Here is a 7,069-nt window from a genome sequence, read left to right as displayed (position 1 = left end):
AAGGTAAGGGGGGATTAATCACTCCCCTGCTAGTTCCCACATGGCCTCCAGTAATGTACCTGTCACTATGATGGCTTTCTATAAATGTGTAGGTCCAGTGTCCTCTGACTCAGGGAAGGACTCACCAAAGGTGACTCTGGATGCTCCAGTCTGTGCAGAGTTTGGCCTGATGGTTTACCTAGAGAGGACTTCTCTTGATATGTTCAGAAACCTCATGACATCATATTTTAGCTTAGTTTTTCTTTAAAAAAAAAAACAATTTAGAGCTCTTTCTTATTTTAAGGATTGGCGTGATTATTTTTTAGCTTTCTCAGCATCAACCAAAGCCAGAAATCCACTTGGAAATATATTTTGTGCTATGAATTTCTTCCTGATTGTAATTACAAATTGAAAAAGCTTTATAAATGTATAACAGTATAAACTTTTCTTTACATTTCACTCAATTTTTGTAAAGATTTACCTTTTTGGTGGGGGGAGGGGTCTGAGACAGGGTTTCTCTGTGTAGCCCTGGCTGTCCTGGAACTTACTTTGTAGACCAGGCTGGCCTCGAACTCAGAAATCTGCCTGCCTCTGCCTCCCGAGTGCTGGGATTTGTTGTGTGGTTGTAGGCACATGTGAGTGCAGTACCTGTGGAGGGCAGAAGAGGATGCTGGATCTCCTGGAACTGAAGATACAGGCAGCCAGTGTGAGTGTAGGGAGATGAGGTCGTGACCTCCGCTAGGACAGGAGGCTCTCTTAACCAACCAACCAAACCAACCAACCAACCAACAAACCAACCAACCAACCAACCAACCAACCAACCAACCAACCAACCAACCAAACCAACCAACAAACCAACCAACCATCTCTCCAGTCCTTGGACATTTTGATTGTCCATACACACCACCCGGGATTTAGCATTTTTTTTTTTTTATTTCTTGGTATTTCTATAAAGAAGATACTAGATATATAATCTTGAGACAGATTCTTACCCTATCTGCACTCCAGATTCCTTGTTGAAAATGTAGAGATAATCACGAAGATCAGCAGAGTAAACACACATATGCACAGGGTTCTCAGCCCTAAAATTTTAAAGCTGTGTTTTATATGTGCATATCTGCAGGTGTTTGGTGGTGCTGGTGGGACTGGGTAACTGCTGAGGCCAGAGGGGTGTGTTATATCCCTTGCAGCTAGAGTTAGCTGCCATTTGAGAGCTGCCTGATGTGGGTACTGGGAACTTCAGTTTTCTGTAGGAGCCACCTCTTTAACTGCAAGCATTCATTTCTTGTTATCACTTTTATGGACCATGCTGCTCCCAAGAAAATAAAGTTAAAGGCACTTTCTAAAGTTTGCCTCTTACTTCCAGATTCTTAATGTTGGAATTCTTTGCTCTTTGCCCTGAGCCAGTGGCTAAGGTCTTGGAGCTGTGGCTTTGGCCTCTCTGTGGCTTTACCAGACCAGGTGCCTTTGCCCTCTGTGCAGGGCCAGAGAGCATTAAATTAGCTCCTCTAAGTCTTGTCTCCCCTCCCACTTTGCCAGAAGCATGAGGCAGCAAAGACAATGGCAGGGATCAGTCAGACATGAAAGTGGCCCCTGGAGAAAGAAAGTTTTCTTTTTTTTTTTTTTAACAAAGTATGGAAATTTATAGACACACACACACACACACACACACACACACACACACACACAGCTTTCAACTGTCACTTACGAAATACTGTATCTTAAAAGACCTCACATTGTTTACTTAAGTGTTATGTTCACAGGCATTAATCCCCTCTTAGTGTCCAGGGCCCTGCTGAGGTCTTGGCACTTAGAAGGAAGATGGGTGAATGATTTTAAAAAGCCCTTGCATGATTTGGAGCTGTATAACCATAGGCCGATTTCTAAAATTCCATTTGCAGCAAGGCCAAGGCTAGTAGTTCTGACAGTGCCTTAGGGGAGCTTTCTCCTCTGCAACCAGTGGCATAGAATGATGATGAACTCCAACGCAAATCCTGGTCCACTGAAGGAAATTCAACTTAAAAAGGATCTGCATCTTAAAAAGTCTGTGTGGAGGCTTCCCATCGGCTGGTTTTATGCATTTGTATATGGGGGAGAGAACAGATCTTGTCTTTATGTCTTAATTTCTTATGTTTTCCCTGCTTTTGATTCTTTGAGTCAATTTCACTTTCTACAGTGATGTTTCCCTTCTGTTCAATGCATGATGCATTTTACACGCGTGGGAAAGTCTCTGTGGTTTAATGCTGCTGTGCTGTTTGTTCGACACGCCAAGTGACAGCAGGTGCTTGTCTGATCCAGCCCCTCCAGGCCTCCAATCTCTTGCTCTAGCCCAATCTCTTACAGTCTCACTGAGGGCCATTGTTCAGGCAGAGGCTGGAGGTTTATCTCTCTAGGCAGGGTGCACACACACACACACACACACACACACACACACACACAGAGTAGAGAGAGAGAGAGAGAGAGAGAGAGAGAGAGAGAGAGAGAGAGAGAGAGAGAGAGAGAACCGAGAGAACCGAGAGAACCAAGTGCTCAGAGGCTTCCCATGATCTCTTCATGCATGCACACAAATGTACACACCTGCACATGAATGTACACATGCATAGAGTTAATTTTTTAAAATACTTGAAAATTAATAGTCCATCCCTGGGGCCACGGCTTTAACAACAATCAGAGCATGTGCTGATCCTGTTGTAGCCGACTCTATATTAAACTACTCATTTGTCTTGCTCATTTATTATCATAGGATCACATGAAATGATAGCTTTGAAAGCACCTTATAATCTTTAAAGATGATTGCATCCAACTCTATCAACTTAAACACAATGAATTTGTCAGAGTCCAGGCGGTAAACTCTCACAGAAATAATGAAGTTATAGAATTTGGTTCTTGGGCAGTTTGCTTACTTACTTACTTACTACTTACTTACTTACTTACTTACTACTTACTTACCTACTTACTTACTTACTTACTTACTTACTTACTTACGTATTCATTCATTTATTTTTGAGACAGAGCCTCAAGTAGACAAGAACAGCTTTGACCTTGATTTGTAGCCTAAGATGACCTTGAACTTCTGATCCCCTTGCTTCCATCTGGGGTCACAGGTATGTGCTACTCTGTCTAGTGCTGGGTTTAGAGGTCAGGGCTGTGTGTGTGTGTGTGTGTGTGTGTGTGTGTAAGCCTGAGGGTACCAGGATCAAACTCAAGCTTTGAATGTGAGCCTCATCTTTATCAAGCCTCTCCCCCAAACTCGGCATTTTCTTGGTACCTGTTAAGTTAATCTGCATTGTTTCTCTCTCTCCCCTGCACGGGTGTGGCAGTTATGGAACAGCCTCGTTGGTAGAGAGTTGCTGTCTGGTTTGCTTTACCCGAAGGTACTTCCTCTATTACGGAGTTGAAACTGTATGGGTTCTGGACCACTTCTTAGGCTATTACAGCCAGGCCTTCTACTTTCAGCATGGGACACAACTATGATCAATGAACCATCTTTATTTGGGATGACGTCAGCCACACCATGACTCTCTCAGAGCCCAAATATGGTTGGCAGGACATTCAAGGTGATATTCAAACTCAGGCTTTGTCATTTCTCCTCTCACCCTCAATAGCATCTCCAGTCTAGATTACTTTATTCTTTATAGAATAGAATGGGTGGCCATTAACTTTATCTGAGAAAAACTGTGTGGTTATTTAATCATTTTTATCCACCCTCTTCCACCCTTTTGCTCCTATCTCTAGTACCCCACTATTGATTTGCTACATCATCTGTGGAATGTGTCAAAGCACTTTTGTTTCCCCAGGTCACAAGCCTTTGAAATGTCCTGTCCCCTTGTATTTTATCCATGGAGGGCCAGACCAGGGAAATTGGCTTTTTCTGATGCTAACTGGAGGACTTCTCATCTTTTTGAAAGCTACGACAATAGTCCTAGACCTTTTAACTATAAATATTATCAGAGGCCCATCTGAAAGCAAATCTTGCCCTTTTAACAGTGCTACAAGACGGAGTCTGCCCTCTGATCCCTGCTTTGTTTTGGTCAAACCATCTCATTGTCTCTGCGGAGTAAATCCTTTATAGGGCTTCATATGTCATAATTCCTTGCTAGAGGAAAGTGAGAAACCCATCAGTGGCCCCAGCCATATTCATAAGTGCCCAGGAGTTATGCACTAAAAGGTAGATTAGCTAAAAGCATCAGCTGTATTGTGTGGTCAGAGGGATGCACTAGATATGGTGAGTGACCGACCCCTGGGCAAATCTCCCGAGCAGATTCTGTGTGACTTTGCCTGGGGAGACCGGAGAGCGTGTTTATTCACCCCAGATAGGGCACCAGAAGCGGCAAAGAAATGATGGCACCCAAGCCTGTCTTAGTGAACCAGTTGCTACTGGAGCTACCCATGGGGGCATGTGTGATAGTTAGGTAGCTGTGTCAATGAAAGCCCTCCCAGCTCTCTGTTCAAACTGTGTGGAAGAGTCAAAATCCACAGTACAGCCTCTGCTCTGAGGTGCCCTTCTTGTTGCTTACATAACCTCAGGGTGGGACCTACTGAGTCTTGTAACTTTCTGAACTTCCTGAGCCTTGTAAGCTTGGTGGTTGAGTCTCATGAGCACACCCGTCTCTCCAGGAGGGGTTGTCTCAGTTTTGAGGGAATGGCTTCACAACAGTGGACTAGTGATCATATTGAAGACACACTATCCCAGAGGAAAATATGTGTGGAAAATGTCATTTTTCACTAGGCAGAAAGCTTGGTGTAAAGTACATATGTATATGTATGTGTATATGTATATACATATATACGTACATATATATTTTGACATTGATTGACAGCATATATATACACATATACATACATATATATTATGAGTTTGATTGACAGCATATATATATATATATATATATATATGGGCTAAACTTAGTGGTGGCAATTCATATTTTAAGAAAGACAATCCAATATTTTCTCTACTCCTGAAAAGTTTATTCCTATATCCAGTGAAATCTGACCATATAGACTCTTCATTTCTTCCTCCCAACTCTCCCATGCTTCCCCTGCCAACTTCATGTCTTTAATTCTTTTCCTAAAGGGTGTGGAGCCTCCACAGTAGAGTCTTACAGGGGCCACATCCTTAACAAAGGAATGCATCTCCCTCCCCAGGAATGTCTGCTTCAGTTCTGTCCTCTGTGGGGCTGGATCCTCCTCTTACCTCACCTGTGCTTCAGCTTGGCCCGTAACCAGAGCTGCTGTGAATTCATGGCTGTAATGGCCACATCAGGCCCAGAAGACAGCAGTTCATGACACTGCTCCCCATCCCCTGCTCTCAAGAACAACTTTCACATCTAAGGCCCACCCCTCCCACACTGCTACTTTGTATCCTCATTATTCAAGACAAATGTAAAAAGTCAAACTGAATGAATGGATGGATGGATGAATGAATGAATAAATAACAGAAGCAGCCCTGTAGGTTAAGGGACAAGAAGTGGGGATGTGGTTAGGGCATGATGTTGCATTTGACTAGAACTAATTTTGTTATTCCCTCTGGTTCTTATCCCAGGAAGGAAAAAAATCAACAGTGAGCATAATAAATCCCTTTTGCTAATGAGAGCAGCGTGGTTGTGGTTTGGAGTTTATAAAGTATCTGAGCTTTCTACATTATTTCCTTTTTAAAACTGGGTCTGACATAAAAACGTTCTTTCTAAAATACTTACCCAAGTGGGTAAGTTTTTAAAAATTAGATTTTTTTTAAATGTTTAAGTGACCTCCCTTTTTGGTCAGCTTCAGCTATAGAAACCATGGTTGGTGGCTCAGCCAACTGTTTTTAAGCAGTTCAATTTGGTCTGGCTCTTGGTTGTTAATACTGCACTACCGATCTTTAATTTGTGGAACCACAGGGGAACGTTTAAATGAAAGAACACTCAATTTCATAGTAGTTTCTAAATGAAAACATATGTATCTGTAATGGGCTTTCAAAAGTTTTGTGTGTGTGTTTTTTTCAATGAGAGCTTAGTGTGTGGCATCTCTTGGGCATCGTGTTGTAGGTTTGTTTTTATTTACTTTAAGTCACTCACTCTGCAGCCCAGGGTAGCCTAGAACTCAGAATATAGGCTGGTCTTGAACAGCAACCATCCCACTGAGCATGTACCACCGTGCTCAGTACTCTTACTGGGATTTTATTATTACGGTTATGTGGTTGATGTGTGTTTATGGTGAGTGTCTGGACAGAGAAGCGTTTGAGAGATGGTTCTCCTTTTTCACCAAACTCATGCCTATAACATGCTTTTACCTGTTTAGCTATCTCACCTTGGGCAGCGTATGTGTGGCTGCCGGATCTTATACTGGAACTCAAATCAGCCTGAAGTAATCCAAACTGGCCTTGAATTCACAGCAATCCTCCTGTCTCAGCCTCCCAACTGGTAGGAAAACAGGCAACTTTTTTTTTTTTTTTCAGTTTTCCTTAAGGGGTTCATTAAGTCAGGAATAGTTAATACTCAGAATGGCAGATGTCAAGATGAGGCATGCTGGGAGATTGTGGAGCATGCTGGGAGCTTGTGAAGCACTGGAAGCTGTCCGTAGTTGCCACTCCTTCCTTAGATGACACCAGATGTCATATTTAGGGAGAAGAGAGAAGAAGAAAAACTTCACTTTTATAAAGTGGGTTGATTTTAGAGTTCACGGCCGAAAATTGACATGTACCTTGTTTCTGGAGTGAGATAAAAATAGCTCCGGGGAAAACAAATCCTTTCTCTATCTCAAATTCTTATCAAATGTTTTCAGGTTCCTTTGAGGGGAGGTCAGGGTTTTGGGTCCATAATTGCTGAAGTTAGATTGACATTTAATACTATGCTGCTGCTACTGGGAGGAGATTGGAACCCTGCCCTAATTTAAAACATCGGAACAGAGAACCCATCACTGGGAAGGGGCTGCGTTTGCTCTCCAGCTTCACCCACTGATAGCTCCCTCTCAGAGTTTGCCTTGCGTTGCTGTGCGCTGATTGGCTGTTTCCCCTAGACCTGAGTTGGTGCTGAACTTCTTCCCAAGGCAGAGTTTGGGTGAGTTGTCTGGGTTGGCAAAGGGGATGAAAGGTACCTCAGCATGGGGTGTG

Source organism: Mus pahari, chromosome 2, assembly GCF_900095145.1.
Source record: "Mus pahari chromosome 2, PAHARI_EIJ_v1.1, whole genome shotgun sequence".
Lineage (NCBI taxonomy): Eukaryota > Metazoa > Chordata > Mammalia > Rodentia > Muridae > Mus > Mus pahari.
The sequence above is the reverse complement of the archived record's forward strand: the minus strand, read 5'-3'. Positions refer to the sequence as shown.